This window comes from Ranitomeya variabilis, chromosome 2 (genome assembly GCF_051348905.1).
Source record: "Ranitomeya variabilis isolate aRanVar5 chromosome 2, aRanVar5.hap1, whole genome shotgun sequence".
NCBI classification, from domain to species: Eukaryota; Metazoa; Chordata; class Amphibia; order Anura; family Dendrobatidae; genus Ranitomeya; species Ranitomeya variabilis.
Genome location: NC_135233.1, coordinates 955,619,592 through 955,628,947, shown reverse-complemented (window position 1 = coordinate 955,628,947; position 9,356 = coordinate 955,619,592).

Here is a 9,356-nt window from a genome sequence, read left to right as displayed (position 1 = left end):
GGTGTGTGATCGTTTTTCCTAAATGGTCCATTTGGTGCCCTTGCGTAAGTTGCCTTCCTCCTCCGATTTGGTTCCTCTATTTTTTCAGAATGTGGTTCGCTTGCATGGCATCCCTGAAAATATTGTGTCTGACAGAGGATCCCAGTTTGTGTCCAGATTTTGGCAGATTTTTTGTGCTAAGATGGGCATTGATTTGTCTTTTTCGTCGGCCTTCCATCCTCAGACAAATGGCCAAACCGAGCGAACTAATCAGACCTTGGAAACTTATTTAAGATGTTTTGTTTCTGCTGATCAGGATGATTGGGTGACTTTTTTGACATTGGCCGAGTTTGCCCTTAATAATCGGGCTAGTTCTGCTACTTTGGTTTCGCCTTTTTTCTGCAATTCTGATTTTCATCCTCGTTTCTCCTCGGGTCAGGTCGAGCCTTCTGACTGTCCTGGGGTGGATTCTGTGGTGGATAGGTTGCAGCAGATTTGGAACCATGTGGTGGACAATTTGAAGTTGTCACAGGAGAAGGCTCAGTGCTTTGCCAACCGCCGTCGCGGTGTGGGTCCCCGACTTCGTGTTGGGGATTTGGTATGGCTGTCTTCTCGGTATGTTCCTATGAAGGTCTCCTCTCCTAAATTCAAGCCTCGCTTCATCGGTCCTTATAAGATTTTGGAAATCCTTAACCCGGTGTCGTTTCGTTTGGACCTCCCAGCGTCGTTTGCCATTCATAACGTGTTCCATAGGTCTTTGTTGCGGAGGTATGTGGTGCCTGTGGTTCCTTCTGTTGAGCCCCCTGCCCCGGTGCTGGTTGAGGGCGAATTGGAGTACGTGGTGGAGAAGATCTTGGATTCTCGTGTTTCTAGACGGAGGCTTCAGTATTTGGTTAAGTGGTAGGGCTATGGTCAGGAGGATAATTCCTCGGTTGTCGCCTCTGATGTTCATGCGGCCGATTTGGTTCGTGCCTTCCATGTGGCTCATCCTGATCGCCCTGGGGGTTTTGATGAGGGTTCGGGGACCCCTCCTCAAGGGGGGGTACTGTTGTGAACTCTGTTTTTGGGCTCCCTCTTGTGGTCACAAGTGGTACTGTGTGAGTGCTGTCTTTGGGCTCCCTCTGGTGGCTCTTTGTGTCATTCTGCAGGTCTGAGGCTGGTTCAGCTGTCTCGTTATCTGTTAGCTGGTTTCCTATTTAGCTCACCTGGACTTTCAGTGGTTGCCTGCTGTCGATGTATTCAGTGCTATTCTGATCTCTCCTGAATCCCTTTGTTATCAGTCTCGCCAAGAGAAGCTAAGTTTCTGTTTGGTTATTTTTTGCTCATCAGTGTTCAATATGTTTCTTGGTTATTTATTTGTCCTTGTCCAGCTTGCTAATATGTGATTTCCTTGCTTGCTGGTAGCTCTAGGGGGCTGAGTTTCTCCCCTCACACCGTTAGTTGGTGTGGGGGTTCTTGTATTCTCAGCGTGGATATTTTGTATAGGGTTTTTACTGACCGCACAGTTCCCTGCCTGTCTTCTGCTATCTAGTATTAGTGGGCCTCATTTGCTGAATCTGTTTTCATTTCTACGTTTTGTATTTTCCCCTTACCTCACCGTTATTATTTGTTGGGGGCTTCCTATATCTTTGGGGTAATTTCTCTGAGGCAAGTGAGGTCTTACTTTCTCTATAGGGGTAGCAAGTTTCTCAGGCTGCGTCGAGACGTCCAGGAATTTAGGCACATTCACCGGCTACCTTTAGTGTGTTTGTTAGGATCAGGTTTTGCGGTCAGTCCAGTTACCACCTCCCTAGAGCTCGTTCTATGTTCAGTAACTTAGCTAGTTCATTCTGTGATCCTCAGCCACTAAGGATCATAACACCTCTATATAAGGAGCTGCACTTCGGAATGCTCGTTGAGGGTTCCGTAGAGTTGGAGTGTGAGTACGCTGCGTCTGAGTCTCCTGCTCTCTCATTATTATTAGTTTCTATAATTTTCTATTCCTTTCCTATGTTTCTGTCATGGGAAGCCTAGGTAGGCAAGAGCTAATAACCCAGGCCCCTGCGATTTCCCTCAACTCTGGGAAACCCTGACCGACCCTCTCCCAGTGTTTACACTGATGGTGTGCATGTCTGGGCCTCCATCCTCACCCTGTCTCCTGTTTCAACCCTAGGCTGAAACCTACACCCACCACCCAGTGAAGAGACCACACACCAATACCCACAGTTAGCACAGACAAGGATAACGGAAAATATGCACCACGCCGCAGTCACACAGGAATACACTAAGTGCACAGGGCAAAACAAATACCAATAAAGGAAGGAGAAAATAAGACAAAGGGAAATACACCACCAGATAAGATACTCCTTCTCCTAGATCACCACTCCAGACCGAGATAACCAAGCACAAGACAGAAGCTATAATCGGCGACGCCCAATGTTCAGAAGAACTATTTAAAGGCAGTGGGCGTGACCCAGCTTTCAATCCGAGCACCAGCTAAATTAACCCTGGACCAGCTAGATAAAAACTAGCCGACGCCACTGAGCACATAGTGGACAAAAGCGGAATTACCGCTGTCTGTCGAACGCCCTAGTATGAACAGCGTCCGACATGACAGTTTCCTCCATATAATGGCCATGTCCTGCTCTTCTCTTTCTTATCTCCCTCCAGTCTTTACTCCTGATACTGAGCTTGGTGTCCCCAATTTGTTTCTGAGTAATTATTGGTCTGTTATTACTGAATATAAACTTTCTCCTCTTATCTCAATCCATTTTCAGTGTGATTGTCAAGAGAGTTTTCTTTATTGACGATTGATGAGAGTTTTCTTATATAATGGAGAACATTTCACGTCAGCTCATGGATGTAAGTCATGAATTACCACCCAGAATGAATGTGCAGAATGGGGAGTAGTGAATAATATACAGTAGATACTAAATAGAATCTCTATGATGTCAGCAGATATCAGTGTTATATACTCCACTGAGATCTATAGAAAACAGAGAGCGGGAGGTTATGGCTGGTACATGGTAATTCCAGGATAAATGTCTCATCTTTATGGACCCTATAAGATAATCATCAGGAAAGTCTGGTGGACACTGATCTCCCTCTACCTTAATGAAAAATGCATATATGAAAGTTTGTATTTATGGAGAAATCAGGACTGATCGCGACAGTCAGGTCAATGGTAGATTTACCTTCATCACACCAAATATTATTATTATTTCTACATTAACAGATTTCATCTTCCAATGAAGTTGATGATTTTCAGTAAGTAAATATTCATAATGAATTTATAATATCTAGAGATCTACATATTTTATAATTGGTTTTTTTTATGTTGTTTTGGTCCCTTTGAATCTGAATTTCCCTAAATAATGAAATACAAACGTAAATAAAGAATGATACAGTATGTCTCCCATGTGTTACGTATTCTTACACTTGTGCACTTATTCTTACAGGATTGTTGTTCGTTATGTAAATACTGTATATCTCTGTAATGTACTACTTATATTGTGTGGTCAGTGACGTACTGTCAATAGTGACAAACCATGTTGCCACTATGGGGCCTAGGAATCTGGACTGCTTGGTACCAGCACCAATCCACACTCCCCCATGCTCCCTCCCAGTACCACATATACAGTGGGTACGGAAAGTATTCAGACCCCTTTACATTTTTCACTCCTTGTTTCATTGCAGCCATTTGGTAAATTCAAAAAAGTTCATTTTTTACATTAATGTACACTCTGCACCCCATCTTGACTGAAAAAACCCAGAAATGTAGAAATTTTTGCAAATTTATTAAAAAAGAAAAACTGAAATATCACATGGTCATAAGTATTCAGACCCTTTGCTCAGACACTCATACTTAAGTCACATGCTGTCCATTTCGTTGTGATCCTCCTTGAGATGGTTCTACTCCTTCATTGGAGTCCTGCTGTGTTTAAGTAAACTGATAGGAGTTGATTTGGAAAGGCACACACCTGTTTATACAAGACCTCACAGCTCACAGTGCATGTCAGACCAAATGAGAATCATGAGGTCAAAGGAACTGGCCAAGGAGCTCAGAGACAGAATTGTTGTAAAGTACAGATATAGCCAAGGCTACAACAGAATTTCTGCAGTATTCAAGGTTCCTAAGAGCACAGTGGCCTCCATAATCCTTAAATGGAAGAAGTTTGGGACCACCAGAAGTCTTCCTACACCTGGCCATCCAGCCAAACTGAGCAATCGTGGGAGTAGAGCCTTAGTGAGAGAGGTAAAGAAGAACCCCAAGATCACTGTACCTGAGCTCCAGAGATGCAGTAGGGAGATGGGAAAAAGTTCCACAAAGTCACCTATCACTGCAGCCCTCCACCAGTCAGGCCTTTATGGCAGAGTGGCCGGACGGAAGCCTCTCCTCAGTGCAAGACATGTGAAAGCCCGCATAAACTTTGCTAAAAAACACATGAAAGACTCCCAGACTATGAGAAATAAGATTCTCTGGTCTGATGAGACGAAGATAGACCTTTTTGGTGATAATTCTAAGTGGTATGTGTGGAGAAAACCAGGCAGTGCTCATCACCTGCCCAATACAATCCCAACAGTGAAATATGGTGGTGGCAGCATCATGCTGTTTTTCAGCTGCAGGGACAGGATGACTGGTTGCCATTGAAGGAAACATGAATGCGGCCAAGTACAGAGATATCCTGGATGAAAACCTCTTCCAGAGGGCTCTGGACCTCAGACTTGGCCGAAGGTTCACCTTCCAACAAGACAATGACCCTAAGCGTACAGCTAAAATAACAAAGGAGTGGCTTCAGAACAACTCTGTGACCATTTTTGACTGGCCCAGCCAGAGCCCTGACCTATACCCAGTTGAGCATCTCTAGAGAGACCTGAAAATGGCTGTCCACCAACGTTCACCATCCAACCTGATGAAACTGGAGAGAATCTGCAAGGAAGAATGGCAGAGGATCCCCAAATCCAGGTGTGAAAAACTTGTTGCATAATTCCCAAGACTCATGGCTGTACTAGCTCAAAAGGATGCTTCTACTCAATACTGAGCAAAGGGTCTGAATACTTATGACCATGTGATATTTCAGTTTTTCTTTTTAAATAAATTTGCAAAAATTACTGCATTTGTTTTTTTCAGTCAAGATGGGGGGCAGAGTGTGCATCAATGAGAAAAAAAATGAACTCTTTTGAATTTACCAAATGAAAGTTTAAAGGGGTCTGAATACTTTCCATACCCACTGTAGTTGAAGGCAAAGTTGGAACAATTCCTTTCTCCCTAAAGTCTTAGCGCAGCAGGTGCGATGACATCACAAACTCGCACTCACTGTGTGGTGCTTTAGAATACACACTGCAGAGACCTGAGCATTGGGGGAATGAGGAGAGGTGAGTCTTAATTTTTCTATTTTTTTTTTTAAATCGGTGAGTATATTGTGTCATGGTTATGATCATACTGTGTGGGTTACATGGGGCCATTATACTGTTTGTCGGGATATGTGAGAGCTTTTATACTGTTTGGAAGTCAATTTAGTTCCCTCTAGACTATTGATAGGGCTATGTGGGGACTTTTATACTTTTTGGAGGACTATATGAGGACCATTATACTTTTTGGAGGGCTATGTGGGGAGCATTTTACTATTTAGAGGTGTATCTGTATACTGTTTGGAGGGCTATGTAAAGGCTATTATACTGTTTCTAGTGCAATGGGGGCATTATACTATTTGGAGGGCTGTGTGAGAGCCATTATGCTGTGTGGAGAGCTATGTAGGGCCAATTTATACAGTGTGGGGAGCCATTATATAATGAAGGGTCCAGTATACAGTGTGAGGGCTATGACACAGTGCTGTGGGCTATGTTGGTACCATTATACTAATTGTAGGGCCATTATACTGTTTGAAGAGCCATCATATTGTGTAGAGGACTGTGTCAGGGCCATGATATTGTGCGGAGGGCTGTGTCGGGACAATCAGACCGAGTAGAGGGCTGTATCGACGCCATGATATTGTGTGAAGGGCTGTGGGCCATTATACTGTGCTGGAGTCATTATACTGATTTCTATGTATGTCTATGGCTGGGGTTCTCAAATTGAGTCAAGAACAGAAACAAGTGTGTGCAGTCTATGGGGGAAACATTTCCCCCATTTCATCATGCATGAGAAGTCTGGAGTCTCATAGCTTTTGCTTGCATTGTCAAACGGAGCTTTCTATTGCATAAAAAATGCTGCAAAAACACAATGTGTGCACATAGCCAAAGACAACCTCTTCATCTCATCTCCTGGAGAAATAGTAGATGATTCATAGTCGTGTCTTATACACGTGTCTCATCGTACTGACCATACAAGTGCTTGTGGTATATGACGAGGCCTCGCCCCGCACCACTCCAGGATTCACATAGGAAATATGACCCTTACAGGAGATTTTATAACCAGGGACAATAGAAACTTTTTCTGGAATTGTGTAGATGTGACACTTGACAACTATCATTGTCTTTCTTTATTCTTAAGGTACCTTCACACGAAACGACATCGCTAGCGATCCGTGATGTTGCAGCGTCCTCGCTAGCGATATCGTTTCGTTTGACACGCAGCAGCGATCAGGATCCTGCTGTGATGTCGCTGGTCGCTGAATAAAGTCCAGAACTTTATTTGGTCGTCCGATCGCTGTGTATCGTTGTGTTTGAAAGCAAAAGCAACGATACCAGCGATGTTTTACACTGGTAACCAGGGTAAACACCGGGTTACCAAGCGCAGGGCCGCGCTTAGTAACCCGATGTTTACCCTGGTTACCAGCGTAAAAGTAAAAAAAACAAACAGTACATGCTCACCTGCGCGTCCCCTGCCGTCTGCTTCCTGACACTTACTGAGCGCCGGCCCTAAAATGAAAGTGAAAGCACAGCGATGACGTCACCGCTGTGCTGTTAGGGCCGGAGCTCAGTCAGTGTCAGGAAGCAGACGCTGGGGGACGCGCAGGTGAGCATGTACTGTTTGTTTTTTTTACTTTTACGCTGGTAACCAGGGTAAACATCGGGTTACTAAGCGCGGCCCTGCGCTTAGCAACCCGATGTTTACCCTGGTTACCCGGGGACCTCGGCATCGTTGGTCGCTGGAGAGCGGTCTGTGTGACAGCTCTCCAGCGATCAAACAGCGACACTGCAGCGATCGGCATCGTTGTCGCTATCGCTGCAGCGTCGCTTCGTGTGAAGGTACCTTTACAACAGATACAGTATATAAAGATAATATTATCCTGGTTCTCGGCATTCAGGGAAAATCTTAATTTCCCCTAATGTTACAATTAGAGATACAGGATTATATCAGCAGATTGATGAGTGGGGACAAGACTGGTGACAAATTCCCTTTAAATCCATGTATTTACATGAGTGACGTGTCTTCCTCTCTGTACTCCTCTGAGACGTATATACAGACATATGCCGGCGTATGACAACTTTTCAAAATTGTCCCCTTCCTATGACCCTTCTGTTATAATATCTCTTTTCTGGGCCTCTTCCTGTTATTAACCCCTCTCTGACCTTAGACGTACTATCCCGTCGAGGTGACCTGGGCCTATCTGACCCTCGACGGGATAGTACATTACATGCAATCAGCCGCACTCATGGGGGGAGTGCGGCCGATCGCGGCCGGGTTTCAGCTGATTATCACAGCTGACATCAGGCACTATGTGCCAGGAGCGGTCCCGGACTGCTCCCGGCACATTAACCCCCGAAACACTGAGATAAAAAATGATCGCAGCGTTCCGGCAGCATAGGGAAGCATCGCGCAGGGAGGGGGCTCCCTGCGTGCTTCCCTGAGACCCTTGAAGAAACGCGATGTGATCGCATTGTTCAGAGGGTCTCCTACGTCCTCCTCCCTGCAGGCCCCGGATCCAAAATGGCTTCGGGGCTCCTTCCCGGTCCTGCAGGGAGGTGGCTTGCAAGTGCCTGCTCAGAGCAGGCGTCGGCAAGCCTGGAGCACTGCCTGTCAGATCGCTGATCTGACACAGTGCTTTGCAAAGTGTCAGATGAGCGATCTGACAATATATAGTGATGTCCCACCCTGGGACAAAGTAAAAAAGTAAAAAAAAAATAATTTACATGTGTAAAAAGAAAAAAAAAATCCTAAATAATGAAAAAAAAAATATTGTTCCAATAAATACATTTCTTTATCTAAATAATAAAAGAAACAAAAAAGCGCCAAAACATAAGAAAAGATATAAATGAGGTATCGCTGTAATCATACTAACCTGAAGAATAAAGCTGCTTTATCAATTTTATCAAACGTAGAATGGTATAAACGCGCCCCCCAAAAGAAATTCAAGAATAGCTGCTTTTTGGTCATTCTGCCTCACAAAAATCGGAATAAAAAGCGATCAAAAAATGTCACGTGCCCGAAAATTGTACCAATAAAAACATCAACTCGTCCCACAAAAAACAAGACCTCACAGGACTCTATGGACCAAAATATGGAAAAATTATAGCTCTCAAAATGTGGAGACACAAAAACTATTTTTTGCAATAAAAAGCGTCTTTTAGTGTGTGACAGCTGCCAATCATAAAAATCCGCTAAAAAACCCGCTATAAAAGTAAATCAACCCCCCCTTCATCACCCCCTTAGTTAGGGAAGAATAATACAATTTAAAAAATGTATTTATTTCCATTTTTCCATTAGGATTAGGGTTAGGGTTGGGGCTAAAGTTACTGTTAAGGTTGTGGCTAAAGTTAGGGTTAGGGCTACAGTTAGGGTTGGGGCTACAGATAGGGTTGGGGCTACAGTTGGGGTTAGGGTTGGGGCTAAAGTTAGGGTTGGGGCTACAGTTAGGGTTGGTGTTGGGGCTAAAGTTAGGGTTAGGGTTGGGGTTAAAGTTAGGGTTAGGGTTGGGGATAAAGTTAGGGTTGGGCTAAAGTTAGGGTTAGGGTTTGGATTACATTTACGGTTGGGATTAGGGATGGGATTAGGGTTAGGAGTGTGTCAGGGTTAGGGGTGTGGTTAAGGTTATTTTTGGGATTAGTGTTATGACCTGGTGGGTATGGAGCGGTACTGAGATGACCTGGTGGGCAAAACCAATCATGGACTCGCTACGGAGCAGCACTGAAATGACCTGGTGGGTAAAACAAAAATAGGACTAGCTCTGAGGAGGTGGTAACTTTATTGACCGCAATCCCTACTCCTAACACCAACACTAGAAATAGCCGTGGAGCATACCTAACTCTGCCTAGACGCCTCTGCACAGCCTAAGAACTAGCTACCCCTGAAGATGGAAACGGAAAGCTATCTCGCCTCAGAGAAACCCCAAAGGAAGATAGCCCCCCAACAAATATTGACGGTGAGTGGAGAGGGAAATGACAAACTCAGAAATGAAACTAGATTTTTTAGCAAAGGAGCCCAAACTATCTAAATAGACAGAGATAGGAAAGGT